Source organism: Portunus trituberculatus, chromosome 38, assembly GCF_017591435.1.
Source record: "Portunus trituberculatus isolate SZX2019 chromosome 38, ASM1759143v1, whole genome shotgun sequence".
In the NCBI taxonomy this organism is placed as follows: Eukaryota; Metazoa; Arthropoda; class Malacostraca; order Decapoda; family Portunidae; genus Portunus; species Portunus trituberculatus.
In genome coordinates, this window is record NC_059292.1 from 36,284,043 (window position 1) to 36,311,542 (window position 27,500).

Genomic DNA, 27,500 nt, shown 5'->3' on the forward strand with positions numbered 1-27,500 from the left:
CTGCTACTACTACTACCACTACTACTACTGCTACTGCTGCTGCTACTACTACTACTACTACTACTACTACTACTACTACTTCTACTACTACTACTACTATTAGAGAAATAACAATAATAATGATAATAATAATAATAATAATAATAATAATAATAATAATAATAATAATAATAATAATAATAATAATAATAATAATAACAATAACACGAGTAAAAAAAAAAAATGAAAAGATATAAGTAAAAACAATAACAACAAAAACGAAACCATCCCATCCCCACACACACAACACACCACACTACACACGGTATGTAAAAAAAAGATAAATAAATAAATAAGAAGAAAAAATTAATATACAACTAATCAATAAATGAATAGGATCTATAATAAACTGTAAATAAATCTTAAGACACGACACACCAAACCTCAAGTGTCGCTCAGATCCAAAAGCTTCTGTACACCACCCTGGGAATAAAGTTGCTCGATAGATAAGCTTCCGACAAGTTTAGCTCGACCTGTTGTATTATTCAGCGATGGGATAAGTTGGCCAGAGCTGGAGCTGCTCGGCGCCGCAACTTTTTCTCCAGCCCAGACCGCATCACCATGAGTTGTCTTGTCATTCCTCTGCCCAACCTACGAACCAGCCGGCTGTTGCGTATTCCAGATGGGAGGAGGAGATGGAGGAGGAGGAGGAGGAGGAGAGGAGGAGGAGGAGGAGGACATATAGAAAAAGACTGATGGACGAAGAAGGAAAGATGAGATAAAAGATTACAGCGACACAAAGAAGACGGTATAGCGACACATACAAAAGCCTTACCACATAAGAAGACGTACAAGAAAACAAGTCTCTTTATCAAACATGTCTATTTCTATTTGTCATTCCTATTATTTTTTTACGAGTAATTTATATATCTATTTCATTGTATTTCTGTTAAATTATCTATTCACTATCTCTATTTTCTCTTTGTTAATTATTTTTTTCGTTTATTTTATCGAGTGTGTGGGGCCAAATGACTTCACTCCTCCACTGACCCATGGGAGAGACGCGCCCCCCGTTGTGAGATCCAGTATTCTTGCGTTTGCTTACTGATGAACACAGGAAGATGGCTTGGTATGACAAAGACTCGTAAATGATGGAAGAATATTGTGTCACTTTCTTAACCAATCCATTCTTTTCATCACTTAGATCGTAAATAATATAATCATGATCTCGCAGTTATTTTTGTACACCAGGCTTAGGGGACTCGATTCCTGACCACGGTACGAGATTAAGAGGATCATCCACTTCGGTAACAGTTCTCTAATGTCAAAACCAATGTCCTGCGTTAAAAGCCGACGTCCTAGCCGTGGTAGATTAAGGGAACCCAACTAAGAAACAATATAAATAAAGAAACATCACGTGGTGTGGACAAGCACACATGTGAAGGGCATTGCTATGATTATGTAAGGAAAGGAAAGAGTTGGTGGAAGAAGGAATAAAAGGCAGCTATCAAAATTCCTAAAATGGCCCGAAGCTTAGGATTCATCTCCGCGCCAAGAGTTTCCAGCCGGGGTTGGTGGCGCAACCCTGTAATCCGGCGACTCGGAGGCGTGGGCCAGCGGACGGCTTGAGGCGAGGGTGACTGCTGCGGGACTCCCCATGTTGAGTGGGCGTCCGCACCAAGCTCAGCATCAATATGGCCGCTCCTGGGGAGCCTAGGGTGCCCAGGTTGCCTAAGGAGATGTGAACCAGGCCAGGGGAAATCCAGCAGCCGAAAGCACCCGTGTGGGGCAGCAGTGGGATCACGCCCGTGAGTGGGCGGCCCGCGGCAGCCTTGCCGACACAGACGAACCTGGTTCTTTTTGCTTTTCTGCCGGGTGATATTTATAAAGATTTTTTTTTTTTTTTCATAGGAGTGCAACAGAAATCTTGGGCAGTGCACTTATAATGGATGCTTATGTTAACAATAATTACGGCATGAAAGTATTATCGACAGCAAAAGATCAAACTGTCGCCTCAGCAAGCGTTCTGTGTGATGTTTCGTGGTTTACAGAATTTTTACCGAGCCTTGGCCTTACGTGTCCTAACTTAATGCGTATATGTTTCATGTATGAACATATAGTTTGGGGATGCAATTAAGAAATCTATATCTTTAATTCTTGTTTTTAATTTTTGTTAATGAATATCTTCAGCATGGTTGTATTTTCTAATGAAGTGTGTCCACACAGATTGCCTATGAAAATTGATAAGTAGAATATAATGAATTATGACCATGCAACTTGACAAAAATAGAACCAGGTTCGTCTGTGTCGGCAAGGCTGCCGCGGGCCGCCCACTCACGGGCGTGATCCCACTGCTGCTCCACACGGGTGCATTCGGCTGCTGGGTTTCCCCCCTGACCTGGTTCACACCTCCTTAGGCAACCTGGACGCCCTAGGCTCTCCAGGAGCGGCCATATTGATGCTGAGCTTGGTGCGGACGCCCACTCAACATGGGGAGTCCCGCAGCAGTCACCCTCGCCTCAAGCCGTCCGCTGGCCCACGCCTCCGAGTCGCCGGATTACAGGGTTGCGCCACCAACCCCGGCTGAAAACGATACTCCAGAAAAATATTTTATATTTTCTAGATGAACAATACCTGCACGCAAAAGCTTCTCCATCTGTCTCTCCGCCCCCGGAACTTAACCCATGTTAATGACTTACACAACGCAATCCACACCATACTTTCTCACGGTGAAGGCGCCAATGCTACACGAACTGTAAGAAGATTCCAAGTCCTGCCTTCTCTACATGTTCTCCATTGGACAGCCTTCGTCACAGCCCCAGTATTGACAGGAAAGTAGCCGGTCCCTCAAGTGGCATGAATCCTGACCACACAGCCCCTCTCCTCCCGATGTAGCAGGGACGCGCCGCTACACCTCGGGACCACATATTCATATCTTCATTTTTTTTCTTGACTTTCACTCTTCCTTCTTATTCGGTTCCATTCCCACTTATTTCCTTCCTTCCTTCGCTTCTTCCTTTCCATTTCTCGGGATATGACACCTTAGTCTCTCCGAGAACTGCCAACAATAAAACAAAATCTGCATATTCTCTTCCTTCACCAGGTCTCTCAGTCAGGCAATCCTCTCATTTCTGCCTCACCTTTCTTGACACACACACACACACACACACACACACACACACACACACACACACACACACACACACACACGCACGCACGCACGCGCACGTCCTATCCAATCTGCCGGTATCCTATTCATTTCTCAGATATCTTATCTCACCTGTCTGAATGCCCTTTTGTCGTGCTTCCTTTCTCCCAACTCCATATCTTCGTGCCATGTACCCGGAGTAGGAGCAATTATACGGCATCTTAAACCACCAGCCAACACCATCACTCACATTTCATAACCACATATATACTCAATCACACTGTCCCCTCATCAAAGCTCCCTTTAAAGGCCGCATAAGTAGATAATTAATCGTGTTATCATGGGCGCTTTTCTCTCTCTCTCTCTCTCTCTCTCTCTCTCTCTCTCTCTCTCTCTCTCACATTGGTGACACAAAATTATCGTTGAATCATCATTAACATCATTAAAACATCCTTAAAAATCAAGACAACTTCCTCCACAGCCTGTTTAAAGTAGTTGAGATAAGACGTGGAAACGTTTAAGTGCTGATTCACATCACACCGTCACGTCACCGTCCCGTCAACATGTCATGCATTCACACTTTGCATCACGTTATCGTCTCATCAAGTCACGTCACGAATAAGTTTTCCAACCTGCCGTCCAGTACGTCCCACTCTGCGGCAGGCCGACGTGACACACAGGCTTGGGATCACGAAGCCTGTAACAGGTGCTGCTGAAAGATGAAGAGAACATTTTGAAAGTGAATACTGGATTCTTTCCAAGGAACTGGATGAAGACGTAGATATTTTTTTTTTTTCGTATGTCAAAATTAAAATTCCACAATTTGTTGAAAAAAAAGAAAATCAGGAAGATTACTGAATAAAGGTGCCACTAGAAACAATTACTTTAAAATAAATCAATAAAAAATAACCTAAAGTTGGCATCAAACACAATTATCTTTGACAAATTTTTCATTCAACATCTGAAATCAAAAGTTCTCTGGAATGCTGATCCTGTGACTGTCCGTTATCAGGGCGTCGCTCACACTCAGAAACGTCTCGGCAACTGTTCGGCGCGTCACCGTCACGTTACGCCCAAACATTCCTGGAAAAACTCCGTGACGTGAAGGTGCCGTGATGGGACGGTGGCGTGTTGGGGGCGAGCCGTTAGGGGTGAACAGGTCTATTTTTTATTATATGGAAGAAATTTTGACGGAGTGGTGACGTGACACGATGAAACGGTGACGTGATGAATAGCGGGAGTTGGCCATGACAGTACAGACAGACTATAACTCCACGCATGTTTCCTTCACGGCTTACCCCCCCACAACACTCCATTCACTCCTTCCTTTCTTCTCCACGCACACACACACACACACACACACACACACACACACACACACACACACACACACACACACACACACAGTATATATCTTCATAGAACTTCACCCATGTTTTAGAGACTTCCTCACCTCATTAAGCTTTTCACTAAACACCACAATAAAATACATTTCTGTATTTACTCACAATTCACCCACAAATTTAGCCTACTACACAATTTTTCTCTTTAACTTAGTCTAGATCCACATACCATAAACTGATTTTTTTTTCTTTTCATATATGAAGGTGGACTCAAAAGAGAAAAGAGAAAAGGACTCGTTATTTCCAAAACTGAAGACAATTTAGTTCCAAAAATACCCAGACACTCTTCTCTTAAAACAGTTCGTCATGGAAAGAGGAAATAACAGAAACAGACAGAAAGCTGCAGAGTTTACCTGGTGGAAGGGATAACAGAGTGAGGCACTGGTTAATTCTTACGTTACTGAGATGGACAACTAAGGGATGAAAGTGAGTCGAGACTTGTACAGCAAGGACGCTTACAATTACCCAATAGAATCATTCCTTTACATAAACTATTGTCTACTCTGTTTTATTCATCACTTGTATTGGTTGATTGGTGGATTCTCTCTCTCTCTGTTTCTCTCTCTCTCTCTCTCTCTCTCTCTCTCTCTCTCTCTCTCTCTCTCTCTCTCTCTCTCTCTCTCTCTCTCTCTCTCTCTCTCTCTCTCTCTTCGCAGTAGCAGCAGGAATAGCCCACTTTATCTTATTCATTTACTTATTCCAAAGGCATCCAGCTGAGTATTTCAAACATATATGTAGAGTTTGCAGACATAGGGACACTATATGCAACTTCGTATACCACAAAAGGTTCTTATTGCTAATTCTATAGGAAAAATATAATATTTTATGCATATACTACCTTCCCTTCCTAAAGTTTCGCGTTTTTTTACTAAACTAATATTTTTTTCTCCTACTCTCTTCATCAAAATTCCTCCACATTCTTTTCTGGCATAACTTAGCAGACTTGCAGCGCCCAAGGCCACACCACGTCCTTTCCACGCACCCTCGGCCTGTCCATTCCCACATCTAGCCGCCCTTCACACCTTCCACGTCATCCTCTCACTCACTAACACTCACGTCAAGCCTCTTCAAGTATTTTTTTTTTGTGCGCGTTTTCTCACCACCACAGCATATTTTCTCTCTCCTACGAATACATCCTCCACTTCCCAACGCAAGTGTCTTATTCTTTTCTTAACTGTTTATGGAATTTTTGCTAAGTATAGTACCTAAAAGTAAGGGACACATGAACTCTTATATCGTGAGAAACCTCATAACGTTTAGAAATACAACTTCCTCATGTTGCACGGTGGGGAATGCACCCTCTAACTAATCTATACGCTACTAATACTCCACGTGAATGCTTTCCGGGCCGAAGTACTGCTGATCTTTCCTCGGGGCAGTGTGTGGATAACAGTATATCTTGATGGCGAGGCTGGTGGTGTTAGTGTTTACACAGAAATGCTCCGCCCTACCGTTGTTACATGAAATATACGAGCGTGTAATTCAGCGGCGCGGTGTCTGGCTGGCTCTGGGAGGAGGGCCACACCTGAGCACAGCAAGGGAAAGGTGCAAGGGGGCCTGGGGCGGTGCTGGAGAGAGAGCCACTTAAGTACCTACAAGACTAGAGCGGAATGTTATTAAAATGATAAGAAGATACTGCTCCTAATCTACGTTATGCAACAGTGAACCAGCAAGGGACTGCAGAGTACGAAGACTCCTTCCGCGTCTCCTGCAAACACAAGGAAATAGGACATTCTTATGTAAACACACAAACACGCACGCACACATTTTCTCTCTCTCTCTCACTCTCTCTCTCTCTCTCTCACACACACACACACACACACACACACACACACACACACACACAACACGGCCCGGTAGCTCAGTGGTTAGAGCGCTGGCTTCACAAGCCAGAGGGCCGGGGTTCGATTCCCCGGCCGGGTGGAGATATTTGGGTGTGTCTTCTTTCACGTGTAGCCTCTGTTCATCTAGCAGTGAGTAGGTACGGGATGTAAATCGAGGAGTTGTGACCTTGTTATCCCGGTGTGTGGTGTGTGCCTGGTCTCAGACCTATCCCAAGATCGGAAATAATGAGCTCTGAGCTCGTTCCGTAGGGTAACGTCTGGCTGTCTCGTCAGAGACTGCAGCAGATCAAACAGTGAATTACACACACACACACACACACACACACACACACACGCACACCCGGACGCAAACACAAATGCACACACACACACACACACACACACACATACATAAATATATTTTTTTTTTTTACATTACAAGGGCACTGGCCAAGGGAAAACAAAGTGTTGGAAAAAAAAATCCCGCTGGTTGCCAGGCCCTGTTAAGAGGAAAGTAGGAGAAAGAGAAAAAACAAAAAAATCTAAAAGGAGGGTCCAGTTAACGTAAGAGGTGTCTTGACACTCCTCTTTTGAAAGAGTTTAAGTCATAGGCAGGTGGAAATACAGACACAGGTAGAGAGTTCCAGAGTTTACCAGTGTAGGGAATGAAGGAGTGAAGATACTGGTTAACTCTTGCATTAGGAAGATGGACAGAATAGGGATGAGAAGAAGTAGAGAGTCTTGTGCAGCGAGGCCGCAGGAGGGGGAAGGCATGCAGTTAGCAAGTTCAGAAGAGCAGACAGCATGAAAACAGCGGTAGAAGACAGATAAAGATGCAACATTGCGGCGGTGACTTAAAGAATCAAGACAGTCAGTTAGAGGAGAAGAGTTGATAAGACGAAAAGCTTTAGATTCCACCTTGTTTAGTAAAGCTGTGTGTGGATCCCCCAGACATGAGAGCCATACTCCATACACGGGCGGATAAGGCCCTGTACAGAGCAAGCAGCTGGGAGGGAGAGAAAATGGACGAAGACGCCACAGGACACCTAACTTCTTGGAAGCTGATTTAGCAAGAGTAGAGATGTGAAATTTCCAGTTTAGATTTTTAGTGAAGGATAGACCGAGTGTGTTTAATGTAGAGGAGAGGGAAGTTGAGTGTTATATATATATATATATATATATATATATATATATATATATATATATATATATATATATATATATATATATATATATATATATATATATATATATATATATATATATATATATATATATATATATATATATATATATATATATATATATATATATATATATATATATATGCTCAACTTGTTTTTCTCAGTCGACACGGTAATGTCTCCTACTCCGCCTCTCCGTGAAGGATGTTCGTGTCTCCTCCCTGTGGCCATCCCCGGGGACACTTCCATCCGCTCAGAAGTCGCCGTAACTTTCCCATTCAACGCGTGCTTCCTCTTATGCCGTCTTACGAACTTGAGTGATGCGCTGCCGGGCCGGCGAACTTTTTCAAAGCTACTGATTTCCTCTCAGTGTTCGGGTGCCGCGCCGTGCCTACCTTCGGGGCTTTCCACATTCTCACATGAGTTACAGAAAGAAAATTGTGTTACGTGTGTGGTAAGTGGCGTTACTTTTACCAGTACTAATGGGAAGCTGCGAAATATGTCCAGTTTGTATGTTGGAATATCTTGCAAGGTGACGTATTGGCCGGATATAAAAATAAAAGATTATAAATATTATGTTGAGACTTGAGGATCATTATGAAGCTGAAGTCCGAGGTATTGTACACTTTGCTCTACTGGTGATCAAAAGGCTTGATTTGATTACCGAAGCCCCGAGTGAGGAAGCCCACGGTCCGAGAGTAGGTTGGGCTTCCTCACTCGGGGCAACGGTTTTCTAGCGGGTGGGCTTTGAGATAGGAGGTACCCCAAAAAATATCCCCTTTAGCCCATAAATTCCCGTGAAAAGCCCACATAGTATAAACAAAAAAAATAAAAACGTCCCACAAAACAACAGCCTCTAAAGAACCTACAGATTTACTTGCTGTTCGTTCTTCCTTTTGTGTTCTTTTGTGTTCCTCTTTCTCCTGGCCCTTCTCCTGCTCCTCCTCTTCCTCTACATTTCCATTCTGTGCCAGGCGTTCCTCCCTTCACAGGCAAGCAGCGAGCCAAGGAGTACACATCTACCCTCTCATATATTGCTGGCCGCATCGTTTCCGCCCGGTATTCCCTCTTAATGCTCTGGCACTCTTTTTCTCCGGAGATGCTTCACCGTAACAGAAATGTATTATGCGAGTGGTGGTGGTGGTGATGGTGAGTAGAGAAGTAGTGGTAGGTGGGTAGAGGTAGTGTTGGTTGCTCAAAATTGTGGTGAGGCTGTAGTGGTACTGCTTTACTGTGGCAGCACTGTAGAGGTACTTGCGGGGCCGCAGTCGAGCTGGAGCATGCAAAAGTAATGGTGCAACTGACGAAGTGAGGTGGCTCAGATTGGAACGTTGAAATGCAAAGGAAAATACGGGGCGGGAGAAAAATACACTTGGATAAATTTGCATGGGTGCTGAGGAGGAGAAATATGACCAGTGGGAATTCCAGATATGTTTTGTAGCATGAATAGTACGAATAGAAAGAGATTTATTATTACTATTATTACTATTATTATTATTATTATTATTATTATTATTATTATTATTATTATTATTATTATTATTATTATTATTACTACTACTACTACTACTACTACTACTACTACTAGTAGTAGTAGTAGTAGTAGTAGTAGTAGTAGTATGGTGTCATCTTAATTTAATGCAGATATATAATTTTTTCTTTTACTGGTTAAGGGAATGACTGACTGAGAGAGTGATTAAATGGTTGTCTGCTTCTTTAACTCATTGTATCTACTCAGTTCTCTTCATCAATTTATCCACATCATTAACAGAAATCACAAACAATAACTGTCATAAGAATCACAATTTTAGACTATTCATAACAAGTCTACTTTCCCCTTCATTTAGTTAATCATTTATTGTTTACCGATTTGAGATAATTTGTCAATGTTTATAGAGTAAAACAAAGAATCTGTGTGTGTGTGTGTGTGTGTGTGTGTGTGTGTGTGTGTGTGTGTGTGTGTGTGTGTGTGTGTGTGTGTGTGTGTGTGTGTGCAAGCATTAAACAGTGCATGTACAAAAGGATGCCAAGACAAGTAGCATACTGAACTTCGGTAAACATGTTCTCATCACGTATTTGTGCAGGTAGAAAAAAAATATGAGCCGGGGGAAGGAAAGCAAACAATGTAAGAGTATAACAGGAATATCCAGTAGTATTGTAGCTCTAATAATTTTTCATTCTCTCTCTCTCTCTCTCTCTCTCTCTCTCTCTCTCTCTCTCTCTCTCTCTCTCTCTCTCTCTCTTGTAAAGCAAATGCACCGGAATCACCGTCAGGATACAATGAAAAATACCTTCGTTTGCAAATTCGAACACACACACACACACACACACACACACACACACACACACACACACACACACACACACACACACACACACACACACACACACACACACACACACACACACACACACACACACACACACACACACACACACACACACACACCTAATATTCCTGTTCTCCTGCTGCCCCACGTCCACGATCCCATTTCCCATTCTGCAAAAGCATTCTTTCCCTGAGCCTACTTGCATATTCGTTAGAGAAAGAAAAAAAAAACATGCCTACCCGCTGTTCATGCAGACTCACATTCCTTTCCGTCCTGCCTGCCCCGTGCCTGCCTGCCGCTTGTGTGTGTGTGTGTGTGTGTGTGTGTGTGTGTGTGTGTGTGTGTGTGTGTGTGTGTAGTTCCTGTTCAGGCACGCATCGATCCTTTCTTTTCTTTTTTTTTTTCTTCTTTCCTGCAGTAGATGCTCATAGTCAGGCGGGTTTCATGCAAGGCTGCTGCTCTTCCATCAGTCTCGTCACGATAATACTGACTCTAGAGCCTTCCCTCCCTTTTCTCTTTCCACTGCCTTCCCTGCCCTCCCTCTCTGTCCTCTCTCCCTCCCTCCCTGCGTGCCGGCGGGGGATCAGGAGGCCGCCGCCACCACACGCACCTCGCTGCCTGCCTCGACAACTTGATCTTCCCCCGGCCGTCAGTCGTGAGTGAGGGACGGAGTGCGCCCGGCCAGGAGACACATGAGCTGACCCAGCGATTAGGTCCGGCTGGAATGGTGTGTGTGTGTGTGTGTGTGTGTGTGTGTGTGTGTGTGTGTGTGTGTGTGTGTGTGTCCTCTAGAATTTCTTCTTTACTCAAAAAATTGTCACGGGAACATACACGCACGCACACACACACACACACACACACACACACACACACACACACACACACACACACACACACACACGAGTATACGTACAAGACACCTCCTACTCATACTCTGTTTCCACACCACACCACGTAGCAGAGTAAGGCGACAGGAAGCTCCCTGGAAACACACCTGGATCAGCGGCTCAACTCGCTGGCAGGTGGGGCTCCGTGCTGGGGAGGGGAAGGAGGCGAGAACTAAACACGACACTGACCCAGCCCTCCCTTCACCTCGCTCTCCCCTCTGCGACGCCTATGAACCCTTACTAAGACCTTCTTCCTCCCCTTTAACACCCCTTGTAATACATCCAGACCTGTCCTCCACGGCCTCCTTTACTTCCTATCCCCCGCCCCACCCTCCGCTGTACCCAGGCCCTGCATCGCATCCCACGGGTTCTGGCGGCGCTTCGGACACAAACTCGCTGGTTAAATTTTAAGTTCCGCAACGTGACTGGTGCAAAGGGAAGGAGAGGCCCGCCCCAGCCGCTCCTTGCTCATGTTGTTTTGCAAGATTACACCGCCAACCCTTTATAAGCAGCAGAGAAATATGTGCGTTCTAATTCTCCTCCAAGTTATTCTTAAATTTTCATGGCTTGCAATTTGCGCCACAAATGCCTCGCGGTATGTCTGGGTATGTATATGTACGTATGTTTGTATGTGTATTCTTGTTTGTTTGTTTGTGTGTGTGTGTGTTTGTGTGGTGTGTGTGTGTGTGTGTGTGTGTGTGTGTGTGTGTGTGTGTGTGTGTGTGTGTGTGTGTGTGTGTGTGTGTGTGTGTGTGTGTGTGTGTGTGTGTTTAGTCATCTGCTACGGAGTTCTTTGTTACAAGAACCATAAACGAGTCACTGCTGTATTCTTTACTATAAGCTACTCGTAACTATAAACTCTCTCTCCCTCTCTCTCTCTCTCTCTCTCTCTCTCTCTCTCTCTCTCTCTCTCTCTCTCTCTCTCTCTCTCTCTCTCTCGTGATCATCAGTGCTTGGCCTCCTCGTTCCAACACACTGCCTCCCTTTCACCTAGCGCCGCCCACATGCAGGTGTCTGCCTCAGGTGTGCACCAAACACCTTCCCTCCCCGCCCTTTGCTAAGTGATCTCCCAATTACTAGGTGGAGTGCGTACCTGGCTCCTCCAGACACCTCCGTGACGACCTGAGCCCTTTGTTATTACACCGCCTCCACCTCCACCTCCATCACCTCACACCTTCCACTCCTCCTCCTCCTCCTCCTCCTCCTCCTTCTGTTTTGGTTGTCTGCTTCTGAAACCAGCGCCAAATATACCTATGTATTATTATTATTCCTCGTCCTCCTCTTTCTTCTTCTTACTCCTGTTTTGCTTGTCTGCATGCCTCTTCCCTAGTTGCCTAAAATGTCCACTTTTTTCTTTTTTTTTTCTTTTTTTTCTTTTTTTTCTTCTTCTTCTTCCTCTTCTTCTTCTTCTTCTTCTTCTTCTTCTTCTTCTTCTTCTTCTTCTTCTTCTTCTTCTACTACTGCTACTTCTTTTCTTTCTTTCCTTCTTCTTCTTCTTCTTCTTCTTCTTCTTCTTCTTCTTCTTCTTCTTCTTCTTCTTCTTCTTCTTCTTCTTCTTCTTCTTCTTCTTCTTCTTCTTCTTCTTCTTCTTCTTCTTCTTCTTCTTCTTCTTCTTACCCATTCTTCTCCTCAAGTTATATTTCTCCTCTGCTTCTTATTCTGGTTCCAAATTTTTTTTTCTTCCTCTTCCTCCTCTTCCTCTTCCTCTATTTTATTCTTCTTTTTCTTCCACCTCCTCTTTTTCCTCCTTCTTTCCTTCTCCTCCTCTTCCTCCTCCTACTGTTGTATTCTCTCTGTACTCCTTCCCTGCGCATAGTAGTACATCCACGCATTACTCTTCCTCCAGCTCCTCCTCCTCTTCCTCCTCCTCCTCGATTTTTCTCTTCCGTACATCTTTCCCTGCGCGCAGTACATCCATGCATTATCATCACTCCGCCTCCGTTGCTAAAGTGTTGTGTGTCAAAGGCTTCTGCAAGGAGAGCACTCAGGAAGGATGGTCTAGTGTTCCTTGTTCGCCCGATGCAATAATCCAGCGCCCCATTTGGCTCTTGTCACTCCAAAGATCACCGGCACCATGTGAGTGTGATGAACATGATGCCTGCCACGTGTATTAATTTAGGTTTACTCGTGATTCACTCATACATGTTATTTGTTTTGTGGAATTCATTGGTGAGGAGGTAAAGGGTAATGATGAGTATGGTGTTTCTGTTACTTGTCTAAATATACCATGACGCGTTTTCATATTCTTTCTGCTTACTATTTGTTGATTTTAAAAAGCTTCAGAAACTTATATGGGAGATTGAAATAGTGAGGACTGTGGCCATTAATCTTCTGACTTCCATAGACCCCTCCTAATGTCAAACTAATCATACTCAAATCTCAAGATAAAAATGTGTTTCAGTATTAAAGGGGTTAACTTTTGTTGTGTGTTCCATGGGGAGTAATGTAAAGATAAGTGGTAAAGTGTGCTCGTAATGTCCATGTGACTGGCTTGAATAAGGAGAAATACAATGGTGAGGAGATGAATAACAAACATGATCATGATGTTTCGTTATCTAAATATACTGACTGAAGTTAACTCTGCTCTTTGGTGAGGAGATAAGATGATCCTGAAGTCTCTGTCTTTTACTTAAAATAATGACAAAGGTTTTGGTTGTGATTTTTTTTTCTTATGTAAGAGAGGAAAACTGGCCAATTGTTGAGCGCGTTCCGTAAAAATTCAAAGAGAAGCTAGATCCGGAAAAGGACTCAGAAGGAATCAGGAATAATACAAATACAAGCAATTTTCTGGTTATCAATACCAGGCCACAATACACAAGGTAATGCGGACAGCAGTATTACGAGATCATATGAGGTTGCTCTTGAAAACAAACAAAATGAGGACAAAATCATTCTCTTTCCTCCGTACCATAAGTCCCACTAGTCAACTTTGTTACAATACAACACAATGCCTGCGATCCATTCCCCACTAACTCTAAGCTTTTACAGCGAGACTACTGATTTCACAAGACTTCCTTACCAATAATATTCCATGGATGTTTTCCTTTTCGCCTCTCCACACCACGGCACTAAGCCAACACACCCATTCTCCGTGACTGGACACCTGACTCCTAATTGGCCACTGCACTGTATCAGTCATATGTCACCTCAGCCGTCCCTTTCCAGCAATTTATTGTGAGTAATTTAATTTATCATTCAATACTGTCTTTGCAATTCAAAAGATCTCTCTCTCTCTCTCTCTCTCTCTCTCTCTCTCTCTCTCTCTCTCTCTCTCTCTCTCTCTCTCTCTCTCTCTCAATATGAAAGCTTCACACCTGACCCATCCTTTATGAATTTCTATATATTTCTCTTATTTAAATCATTATTTATTATGTGATTTAGTGCCATGTGAAGTTACTATGTTACTAATTCATCGCACATCTTCATGTTACGTGTCAAAATTATAAAAAAAGATAATATTATAGCTTCAGCTACAAGCGGAATTTAATTTGAATATCATGAATATTATGAATGACCTTCATTTATAAAACTGTAAGTGATAAAATATGTTTAGTTAATTAACTAATCCAGTGTCTGACATACACATGAATTATATTCATAGAACTGTAAGAAAATATACATGCTTAATTACTTAACACAACGTGAGCTCTGCGAAGTTGTGACTGATGTTGAGGAATATTTCACTATTGCGTATGTATACCATACGTGTGTATATATATATATATATATATATATATATATATATATATATATATATATATATATATATATATACACACACACACACACACACACACACACACACACACACACACACACACACACACACAACAAGCATTACGAGCCCTTCCTGTCCCTGCAGAACTACTAACAGCAGAAAAATTTCCTGCTGGCAGTAATTCCTGCTAAGTGACTCACCTCCCAGTAACTGAGTATCCAAGGGAAACTCGTTGACGAAAATATTTTTTTCCTAAGCATAAAATTTCAGTTTTTTTCATAATTTGATTGATTTTTTTTTTTTTTTTTTTTTGCCATTCCTTCCTGGTATATTCAAGAGATACGCTTAAGGCACATGGCATTAAGGGATCCCCGTCACCGGGGTGGTAAGCGAGCACGTAACCTTCCCAGTAATCACGCTTACCACAAGCTGTCCTAATGTTATGCCAGTATTCATAAATAAACACAGGGTATCCCTTTGCTGACACTGCTTATAATGCACTCATGTGTATGCAGAAAATCATTTGATTTTTTTTTTACTCGTGTCTCTAAAGAGTCTCGATGAAAATCTCAAGAAATTATCTCGTTATCTTCTGACAGCAATGTTTGCAGCAGTGTCTCTCTCGCTTCCAGGATGAACCAACACGCGGCCGCTGCATGACGGTCAGGACGCGCCGGGGAGGCGATTACCCCTTGCCAAGAAAAATAAGAACAAACGACATAATTGCAATAATCAAAAAACACGGTTGACACAAAGGAGCTGAGCTGCTGCGAGGCGAGGTGGCTGCATCGCGCCTCATCATGTTTTATTCCTCCATTTGCCCGCTTATTTACACAAATGGATGCGGGCGTGGCTGCGAGAATAACAAAGAGAAAGTTCGCTGCTGCACTGTCCCGACCCGCAAAAGAGGACGCTAAATGCGATCAAAGAGAGAGAAAAAACAGACAGATAACTTAAATAACTAAGATTCAAGTACTGGAGTAATATATCTTAGGGATTATCATGTATTACAGATAAGACAAAAAAAAAACCTGCATGTCAAGATAACAAAGTTCATGAAGGCAGCCTACGTAGTGTGTGTGTGGTCGTCAAAATTTACTATTTACACATACTCCATCTACAAACTATGTATCTATCAACACATACACACACACACACACACACACACACACACACACACACACACACACACACACACACACACACACACAGTTCGCGGCCACTCTTTGGATCTGGGGTGCGTGGTGGAGTTCCCGCCAAGGCCAAGGTAACGAGCTCATTATGAGGGCCAGGTCTGGACGGCCGTTGGGGCGGGATGAAGGGTGCCATAACTCAGCGTTAGTGCCAGCAGGCGGGGCGGGGCGGGGCGAGACGGGGCGCGGCTATCCCTTCGTCAGCTATTCCCTTCCACCGCAGCCCTCCCTCAGCCTTCCCTCCTCCTCCCACTGCCTCTCCTCCCTTATTGATATGCCAGCGTGCCTGATTGCTGGGACCTCGTGTTCCTCCACCTCGGCTCATTTGGCTGCCTGGGTTATATTTACGACTGTACTCTCACTTCTCTCCCTCCTTCCCCCAACCTTTCTACTTTTTTCCCTCCTTTTCTCTTTTATCTGACGTCCCTTTCAACCGTTCTCACTCCACTTGCCTTGCCTTTGAAGTGGGTGAAATATAAGGTGAAATATACGTGCCGCCGGGTGTAAGGGACCACAAAAGGAACATACGAGCAGCGAAAATTTGGTGCGGAGGAGGGAGAAGGTTCCCGCCCCGTAATGAAAATGACTAAGGCATCGAAAATGGATGGACCGACTCGCAAAATGCTTGGCTGTGGAGGTAAATATTTGCGAGGCGGCGGTGGTCGTCTTGAGCTTTTTGAAGGGGAGGTGTTGGAGGGCTCAGTTCAGATACTGTGTGTTTGGAAGAACCTCCACTTCCATAACTGTACGAATGGAAAAGAATATGAAAAAATGCGCACACCACTTTACATTACGCACCAACATGCCGCCGGGATACGAGTAACGTGCAGCCTCGTGATCTTTAAAGAAGAGAATGCAAATCCACAAGACTCAAAGGAGGAGGAATGCCAGCTGAGGAGATCCCACAGCCAGCCACTGCCAGACACCACTACTGCCTGGCTGGGGCGTTAAAAAGGGAAAGGCTCCACTCCCCGTACAAAAGCTATCACCACCAGTACTGTTTCTATAAGAGCACACCATAACCACATTGCTGCCGCCTATGACACATGGAGGCTCAAAGAACTGCTCCAGAACACAACAGTCTAGGCTTCTCAGGTTTCCCATCACGTACACGACCAGCGAAGTGTTGTGCTCGTTGACAGCCCCTTCCCCTCCTTGCATCCCCTCCTGCAGCATGCATGGCGGAGGTTCCAGTGCTCAATCTTCACCTCTGCACCAACAGCCTCCATCACACGGCCTCTCGCTGCCACCTCAAGCCATTTACTTTAATAAATATAAGGGAGAATCACCAGGCTATGTAAGTGTTTTGAGGGATGTATCGTGTCTAGCGGTATTCTAAAGGTGACATATTGAATAGATGAATAGATCTCAGCAATGTTAATAAATAAATAAGTAAATAGATAAACAAGACAAGAATGTATGCGGATAAATAAATTAACACCATCTTCGCTATTTCCTCTCTCTCTGTCTCTCTCTCTCTCTCTCTCTGTCTGTCTGTCTGTCTGTCTGTCTCTCTCTCTCTCTCTCTCTCTCTCTCTCTCTCTCTCTCTCTCTCTCTCTCTCACACACACACACACACACACACACACACACACACACACACACACACACACACACACACACACACACACACACACACACTAACTCACACACCTGCACATTCTCTCTCCTTTACGAAAATCAATTCAAACACAAAATCTCAGAAGACAGGAGGAACGACAGCAGGAAATGAAATATTAACTATACATCGATATAAACACACAAGTTATTCACACACACACACAAGGAAGAATCACTCCCACCCAGCGAGAACCACACTTTACTTAGCTTACTTACCTTTGCCCAATGGAGGAGGAGCGTCATCAGCGTGGCAAGACATGGCAGAGTTGGTCTTTTTCCTCTGAGCTACTCGCCATCTGAAAAGGACAAAAGGGAAGCAGTTGTTTAGTTGCTACTGCCAAGATATGTGTGTGTGTGTGTGTGTGTGTGTGTGTGTGTGTGTGTGTGTGTGTGTGTGTGTGCAGGGTGGTGGTGGTGCTGGTGGCAGTATGAACAGGAGTAAGAGTATGAATAGGAGTAGGAGTGATGGTGGTGATGGCCTAAGTAAATAAGCTCAACCCCTTTAATTTGTGAGCGACAAAACAAAATGTAAATAAGTGTACGACCATGTACTTTTGTCACTAATAATTTACACGCACACACACGCGCGCGTACACACACACACACACACACACACACACACACACACACACACACACACACTCCCTCTCCCCTCGCACATTTTCCTGCTATTCCCTTCCCGTAATCTCCTTCCCCGTACGCTTCACTCCTACCCACCAGGCTGCAGCCATCCCCGCGCCGCCCTCTGCTAATCCCCCACATCAATGCCACTCTACCGGACCTACGCCGCACCATTACCTGCCCCGCGACACGTCACTAAGCCTTCTGAAACCCCTACCCCATACTGACACACACACACACAAACATGCACAGCTCTCTGGCTGCTTTTATCTAAATAAACTATTTATTATTACTATTATTATTATCATTATTATTATTAGCATTATTATCATTACTATTATCATTACACACACACACACACACACACACACACACACACACACACACACACACACACACACACGTACACACTAATTTTCATTCTCACTTAAACATTAACTACTCCTCCTACTTAAACATTAACTACTTCTCTCGCTGTATTCTAAATGTCAAGCAATAAAAACATTAATTAGTTTAGAAGGGCTAGGAATGAAAACGTCCTTGGCACTGTATAGAAACACTTTACCAATATAACAATGCTAGAAAGAAAAAACTACTATTATGAAATCGATATCGTACACACCTCTTAAAAATGCATTAAACCATTCATGTATATGCCCACTTTCCTTCTCTTTTGGCTAATGTACCTATAAACTTTTTGCCTGTCAAATCATACGAGAGAAAAAAATATACTATTATGATATCGAGTACGGTGCACACCACTTTAAATATGCAGTAAATAACTCAATATATACTCACTTACCTTTCATTTTGGCTACAGGTAATATTTCCTTGTACCTTTCCTTGCCTCTTTACCTCACACATATACTTCATCTTTACAGTATTCCAGCTTTCGTGTTATTCCTATTGAGTCGCAATCATTTGGGAATTTTAACAATGAACTAGTCCAGTGACGTATAGCCTTGTTGCAGCGCTCACTTTCCGTCAATCAATGAGCCAATGTTACCTGCTTCGCGTGTTACTCTACAGGTGCATGGTTAAAGGTACTAATATTCACCTTTACCTGGTGTTACACTTTTCACGGGTCTGATTCTTGCGTAGTGATCAAAACCCTGACTTATTTCTGATTTGGCTCTTCTTATCTATGCACGTACTGGATCTCCCCCTTTGTCGCATTCTCTCTCTCTCTCTCTCTCTCTCTCTTTCTCTCTCCCTGGAAAAGCTACTGGATAAACAATATTTTGCAGAGGGCAATTCAGTGATACTCGACGTACAACTCCTTTCAAAGCGATGGGTGACTCTACTGTACAAAACCTTTCACCTCACAGCACTTCACAGAACCAACACTTCACAGCAAAATAACCTTTCATAGCTCAGCACTTCACAACACACACACACACACACACACACACACACACACACTATATGCATCCCAACACTTCAAAGCACAGCACTCATCACAGCAAAACGTTCCTGTATCCGCACCCAAAGCATCGTCGATCCCTTAGGACCTCTCTCTCTCTCTCTCTCTCTCTCTCTCTCTCTCTCTCTCTCTCTCTCTCTCTCTCTCTCTCTCTCTCGCTCTCTCTCTCTCCACACATGCATACATAACTACTATATGATATACTATATGTGCCTCTGACTTTAGTGCTTCCTCGATTTGCTCTCCATGATTTGCAGTTAATGGGTGTGTATACCTTATAAACGAATATACAAGAATGTAAATAAGCAATCATACAAATTCCCAAAAAAGGAACGATTAGTTTGGAAAAAAAACCAAAACATTGATAGCAAAATTCGTAAGATCAAAGTTATCACGTTCACCAGCAAGTTCGCACAGACAAGCAAGGTGCGAGAAGTGTGTACCGTCAGAGAGTGCACTGTAAAGCGTGCACCTAAGCCTCGGCCTCCCTCCTGGCGGTGGATAAGAAGCTGATATGAGGCCTGGAAATCAATGTCCCCAGCAGCCGGTCACCGCTCACACCCAGGGCCCCGAGCGCCGCCCCGGCCCGCCATAAAGAGCACTTTGTCGTGGTTGCAATCTGCAGCAGAGCCCGAACAGCGTCCCGTCCCTCGCGGCGGACAGGTTGATGGACGGCGCGCAGCCCGGAGTGCCGTGCATCACCCCGCCAGTAGTCATTTGTTTACACTCCAGATGGCCGCGGATGTTCTCCGGCGAAGTCGTATATTGCTTAGAGGAGAACCACTTCCCCTTCATGCCGCCCCCGTTATTGCTTTTCAATACCGCGGTGCCGGAGACAAGTTGCTGAATATTCCGCCTGTAACTTCACTAGTGCATGATAAACTTCGACGCTCCCCGCCTCGCCCTCACGTCTGCCGGCAACTTCGTTAACCACCCCCCAAGGAGCGCCGCGTGGAGGGAATTTTGTGATAATCGAGGATTCAGACGCGCTTAGAATAGCTCGCGCGTGCCAATCGAGGCCTCACACAGCCTCGTAAACACTTGTCCCTTAGAGGAATGAGGCGAGCAGTACCACACATAGTGCAGGACCATCCATACATTTTGGACACATGTTGAGCTACGAAATAAATGTCAGAGTAAACCCTTATTTATAGATCTATTAGGCGTACCCAAGCGCGACACTTCAGTTACCCAGAGCGCTGAAGATGTGGGCTGTGGCAGGAGATGTACTGATAAGAAGCGCGTACCTTCCCTTGCACTTTGTTGATGCCTCCTCAGCACTGCACGAGACGGAAGGGCGCAATCCAAGTTCGATGCAATAGGTAACATGTAGGTAACTTGAAAGCACTTAGAGATATCGGCCAAATAGTCGGGTAGAGGCAGGAATGGCGTGCGCGTCCTGCTAATACCAGGAGGTTGTCTTCGTCACGCACCTAACACCTCCCTGATTGCGTGAGTCACCTGATCAATACCTACTGGGTGTGCTCTACCATTCTGCTTGTAACGTTTACCTGCCTGCCTGCCAGCCTGACGTTAATGGGTGGCGTGTCAAGGCAATTTAACGCTACATGACACGGATAAATACACTTTCTTCTATTTGGAGTTCCTCTAGATGGCTACGTAAAACTGGATAAACGAAAGATAATTCAGCATTAAAATAACCACAAACATTTCGAATAAAGGAGTAAAAATAGAGGAGATGCACTGTTCCCAGTCAAATAATGTTTATAACAAGGTAATAAAATAATATGAAACAAAATAAAAGTCCCTCCAATAAGCATAAGACACCTTCTGAGACATAAATAGTCTTGTAAAGTGAGTTCCTTCCACCTGGTGCCAGTAAGTGAGGCAGATCTGCTAACACTGAGTCGTGCGGCGGAGCTTACTGCAATCCACATGTCATGATGAAGTGAAAATGATACCGCCCAATCAGACCGGCTTACCACGACAGGTGACGATGAGGACGCCGCCCCGGGCACACAGACAATATAACACGGAATGCACGACTCTGCCTTTTTTTTTCTTTCTTTCTTTCTCTCTCTCTCTCTTTTTTTATGTTCGGTGAAATATAGATGGAATTTTTTTTCTTTGCTTTTTCCTTCTTTTATTTCCTGCTTCTTGTTTTACTACCTCTTCTTCTTCTTCTCCTTCCTCCTCCTCCTCCTCCTCCTCCTCCTCCTCCTCCTCCTCCTCCTCCTCCTCCTCCTCCTCCTCCTCCTCCTCCTCCTCATTTGTCTTTCTTTTTAAGGAATTTAGACTTCAGTAAAAAAAATATCGACTAGTCTTCTTCTTCCTCCTCATTCTATTACTTCTGTTTCTTTACTCTCTCCTTTCTTTCCCGGGAATTAATGATTTTGTGTATTTTGCCACGATAATTTTTTGTCTCTCTTTTAGATTGTTTAGTAAAATATTTCTGTAATGCAGCTTTTTTTTTATGTTCATATTTTTCATAGCTTTTAGGGAAATGTTCAATGTCTGGAACATTTTTCATTGTTTTCATACTAATTCATAGTTGAACAAAATGAAACTGTTTCTATATAAAGCTGGTGTGATCATATTTAGTAACAAAGTTGTGAATATTTATCTTTTTATAACTATTACTCTACCAAATATACCTACCTATTTTATCTATCTGTCAGCATCCATGTATGTATCTATCTACCTGCCTATTCATTTACGTATGTCTGTGTCTGCCCAGCTATCCCTCCATCATCTAGTTCTTCGGCTTATGTATATATCTATCATGAAAATACTTGAACAAATTCTAAACAAAGACTGCCTCACTTCCATCTTCCGTCACCGTCACTTTTCGTCCTTCCTTCCGCCCCCATCGACTTCCTCTTCCCATTCGTGCCTACCTGTGTCCCTCCGTAACTGCAGTTCACGTCACATTCCTTTACGCAAAAAAGACTTAGAGAGGATTACATCGGAGTCTGTGTCGTTGTCTATAATCTTGTTTCGCAATCGCCATGTTCTTGCAATTGTTGTGTGTTAGAGTCACAGGCGAACTATTCCAGACAATCCCATTCCTGGTTGATAGTTTGTTCCAATTTTGTTGTCGAGATATAGCTTTGGCCTGGTAACCTGAGAACCTGACTGCGTGGATGGTTTCTGTGTAAGGTGAACCCCAAGCAAGTTCCACGTACGAGGATTGTATCATGAAAATTCCAACGAAAATATAAAGTTCTTAACATGACAAATACCTATCCGTCCATCCTAGCTTAACTTATCTCAACCTAACCTCAACGACTTAACTTACCCTTAACTTAACATAACTTAAGTAAACCTAACCTATCCTAACCTTATCTATGTTAACCCAATCTTATCTAACAACTTACCAACTTACCTAAATCTTAAACTTAAACCAAGTGTTACAGAACCTAGCTAGCCCAAGCAAACCTTACCAAACCAAACTAAAACTGAATCAAACCAACCAAACCTAACCCAATTTAATCTAGCAGTTTATTACAGAGGGATTATCTTCAAGGGAATCTTTTGAATGAAATATCTATTCGTGAGAACTTCAAAGAATACTAAGGCAAGAAGCTAATATAGGTACAAGCAAACACACACACACACACACACACACACACACACACACACACACACACACACACATAGAAGAAAGAGTGTTACGTTCAGTGTGACAACAAAGAGTGACCTTGAAAGAATTTAGGAGACATCGATCTTACGTACATTACCTGGGAGTTTTTACATCGTTCTAGTGACACAGGTATTAATCAGGACACCGCTCAGCTTAGGACACGCTGGACATGACAATTCCAAGCATTTATTCAGCCCTCCCCCACTCTCTCTCTCTCTCTCTCTCTCTCTCTCTCTCTCTCTCTCTCTCTCTCTCTCTCGCTTTTCTCATTTGGTTTCCCTTTTCGATTTGGGTTACCATGGTGCCGTTGGTGGCATTAGGAACAGTTACTAGAGTGAATGCCTTTCCTACCCTCGCACCGTGGCCAGGATTCGAACCCGTGCGCCTGAGAATCCATTGCTCCACGCCGGTCCAGCTACAGTTGATCAGTCTCGACTCTTTAATATTTCAAGATATAGTTGTTGTCAGATGTTGGGTTAGCCATTATACTTTCTTTCATTGTGTTCAGCGTTTTTTTTTTTTCCTTCAATCTAACGTCCTTTGATATGTTTAAAAGCTGTCAGTTGTCAGGCTTTGTAAAAATATTGTCAACTGATCAGGAATTTGAGAGAAAGCACGAACATGGATATGTGAGAACAGTACAGTATGTTACTACACAGATTACTGATAACTCGTACATTTCGCTATGGCTTTTCGGTGGTGCGCGTCACGATACACTTCTCTAGTACACAACAAAGGTTTACGCCCGCAAGCTTCATCACGTACCCTAAAAAAAAAAATAAATAAATAAATAAATAAATTGTACCATATCACGTAGAATTTCACTGTCCCACCAATTGACACACATAAAACATAACGAGCAGTAACATTCATAGTCCATATAATAAACAACCGCTAAGACGACCTGAACCAGCGTGGCGAGGTATAAGCCCCCAAATACTGGAAGAGGATTTTCTATTTGACTTCACATGCATTGTTTCGAAAAATAAAATAAAGCAAAACACAACGATTTTTAAAAGGTAGACCATTAAAAATCATAATAAAAGTAAAATGGCAACAGAAATCAATGAACAAATAGAGAGCTGAAAACAAAGCAAAGCAAAATACATATTCAAGTAAATAAACAGATAAATAAATAGACATCGTGAATAATTAAACAAGTCTGGGCTTCATTTTCTTTTCCATTAGCGTAGGATATTGACAATTACAACCTGCCGCACATGGAAGACTGAATGATTAATACACTTCACCAATACAACAGGGTCATATGGTGCCGCTCATCAAAAACATCACACAACAAAACATTCCCTTAACTGTCAAAGGAAAAAAAGATAAAATAATGCAACATATCACGAAAGATAACTCGATATTGAAAATTAAATCAAACTGAAAATCACGTTAAAACAAGGGAAAAGATCAAATACGACATCAATATGAAAAAAAAAAATACTCCATACTGAAAACTAAATCAACTAAAACCGCATTAAGCAATTACGATTCACAGTGAAACTCAAACAGCAGATCAAAAGTAACGAGACAATAAAAACTCAACCAATCAACCTACAGGAGTCATCAGTGAAATAACCTATCCACTCCACCACTTGAAAACACCTATTACCTATCCAGCTACGACCATCTTTCTAAACTCTTGGAAAGAAATAAGTTCCAATATTCCCTGGATTTATTAACAAATAACATCTACAAAAAACATAAATAAATAAATAAAATCATCACACGTCACGGGGAAGACACTCAGACCAGACCAGTATTGCCTTCCCCTTTACTAGACTGACGCGTTCCAGCCCTGAAGGACTAAAGGTTCTCGGGGTTACCTGTAAGGGCGTGGGCTCGGCGTGATGTGAAGGCCCGGTTCTCGCTGCCTCACGCCGGCCTGTCTCTCGCTCCGCCGCTTCCTTGAATTCGATACGTATACAGACGAGTCAGGATAGATAGAGGGTCAGGTAAATTGGTATCTGTGTGTGTGTGTGTGTGTGTGTGTGTGTGTGTGTGTGTGTGTGTGTGTGTGTGTGTGTGTGTGTGTGTGTGTGTGTTTCCATCAGTGTGAGACAGCATCCTAAAACCTTCCACGCTGATTTCTTTATATTCTTTGTCCTGCAGAGAGAGAGAGAGAGAGAGAGAGAGAGAGAGAGAGAGAGAGAGAGAGAGAGAGAGAGAGAGAGAGAGAGAGAGAGAGAGAGAGAGAGAGAGAGAGAGTCCTCAGGGTTATACAAACAAATTCTTTACTTTCTGATATCCTTGGGGGTGGAGGGATGGCATAGGGTGTATGAAAGCCAAGAGCTATTCATAATTTATTTGCATTTGAATAATATAACTAGTATTTATAAACCCTGCGATGAAGCACTGGTGTTCTGATGGTGAAATCGTCCTTTACACGAGTCTGGGAGGGTTGTGCTGTGTTCTCAGCCCACATAGCAGCAGAACACTGTTATATACCAGAGCCGTGTGGCGAGAAGATAATGTTTCAAGGTGTGGAAATGCTATAACCAAACTCGAAGCTCGTGGCGCCGCAAATATTCATGCATCCTACCTTTGATGTAACGCTAGGAAACTTATCATTTGAGGAACAAGAGCGAATTCTGACACCTAACATCTCTATTCGCTCGGTTGTTTCGTAGCTTAATAATGAGAGTCCATCCACGCTGGCGTTTTATGTTGCGCGCCGGGTCTGTCTGCGGCTTAATGATTCCCCATTTAACTTGGTTTTCAGACACCACTGTAATCTTTTGTTGACAAGATGAGCTTCAGGTGACTGTGTACATGGTGCTTCAGAATATGGACAGTCCTGAGGCATGGTAATGTGACAGTCCGCGCCCTCATCTTAATTCATAATCTTCAACAGCACTCGCAAACCACGAGTAACAGCTGACCAGTTTCGCCAAGGCTCGTTATTAACCAGATCAGACGTGTTTGTCGTGACTCACATGATCGTTTCTTCTCAGGTAATTACCGCCTGCCTTGGATTTCCTGTCACTTAAGTGCGACTGACATAACATGCCCAGAGCATCTAATATCTGCAGATCAGATAGAAGGATCACCGTTTTAATATCAAACCAACTTTACAAAATATCTAGTATGATCCTCACCTTCTACTGTACACACATCGTCACAAATATGCTTGCCACATCCGTTGCACACGTCTTGTTACTTAGCGTTGTCGTCAGTTAAGCCAATGCCTTCCATTACAAGGTGACATTGAATTCAGAATCATTATATAAAAGACCCTGATCATACAAATGAATTAGCATGCAACTGTATAGTGCAGTGCATTGCATTAATGCGATTATCTCCCTAATTCACTCAGGTTCATACTGTTAACCAGGTTATAACTTCGAATTTATGTTTATAAAGATAACTTTTCTAGTTTCGTTAAGCATTGCCGATATTATGCTAATGAAGGCAAGAACTAATATATTCACAACTTAAGAAGACAGTAAAGATCCACAAAATATCTTCGCTACACAAAACCGTAATCGTTTTGGGATGAGCTTGCTGTATCATGAGAATACTTCTGTCATATTGAAACTGCACGAATAAAGTCACAGGACACACTGTGCGTGCGTGCGTGTGTGTGTGTGTGTGTGTGTGTGTGTGTGTGTGTGTGTGTGTGTGTGTGTGTGTGTGTGTGTGTTACATTTATCCCCCTCACAGTATATTCACACACTGCCAGCACACTAGTACTTTTAGCCTTGCTTTGAAAGCTTTGTATAAAATAATAAAAATGCAAATACATCCGGTACTTGCAAACTTTTTTATGTAAATTGAATTCGAAATGCAAACGCTAATGATAAAGCATATAAATAAATTAGCTCGGATAATACCCATGTGATAATTGATAAGTGCCGGTAATACAATAAACTCCTGCTATTTGCATATGCAAAACAAGATGATGTGCGGCTGCGTTGTTCCCGTGTTCTGTGAATGTGTGTGTACCAACAGTCAATGTTAATGTGCTGCACATTTATACGAAACACACTTAACAAGCCCTGCCTAGTTAATTACCAGAAAGTAATTGCTTGCAGTCATTATCGGAATTCAGACAGACAGCCGCAGCTGCAAACACACAGACGGCTGGCGGGCGGGATGGGTGCGGGTGGGTACCTGCCTCACACCCTACCCATGCCGCCATGGGACACGGCCTCCTGCACGCTGGAATCTGCCAGCATCGTGGCCACCCAGCCGGGACAGGCGGATGGTGTTCTCTCAGCGATCAGCCTCCATGACCCTGAACCTGACGCCCGCCAATCAGGACCGTAACACAACCTGGGATTACTTCGTCTTTCACCCCATGCAACACAACTCACGCCCCAACACAACGTTGTCATTCTGAGCCAAGTAGGGCTACTCAGCAACCAACCTGCACCTTGGCCAGCTACTCCCTCCACGTGCCCCACTATACCAAGTCACCAGCGCACACGCGTACACACACACACACACACACACACACACACACACACACACACACACACGCAGTCACCTCTTTGATATTCGACAATCTCTTCCAGAAAATAATTGAATAAATAAAACGAAGAGGGAGGAAGAGGAGAGC

General features: G+C 43.3%; 1 protein-coding gene and 1 long non-coding RNA gene across 3 annotated transcripts in view; one reads left to right on the plus strand and one right to left on the minus strand.

Moving 5' to 3' along the window:
• LOC123515031 (carbonic anhydrase-related protein 10-like) overlaps positions 1 to 27,500 on the plus strand; it is a 67,969-nt gene that overhangs the window by 5,590 nt on the left and 34,879 nt on the right. The gene's annotated exons all lie outside the window — the stretch shown is intronic.
• Positions 1,066 to 27,500, minus strand: part of LOC123515032 — a 64,550-nt gene continuing 38,115 nt past the window's right edge. The window contains exons 6-8 of the long non-coding RNA XR_006677745.1: positions 24,766 to 24,846; positions 17,502 to 17,581; positions 1,066 to 3,839 (exon numbers count right to left, since the gene is read on the minus strand). This is a non-coding gene — a long non-coding RNA (uncharacterized LOC123515032). The remainder of the gene's footprint in view (positions 3,840 to 17,501; positions 17,582 to 24,765; positions 24,847 to 27,500) is intronic.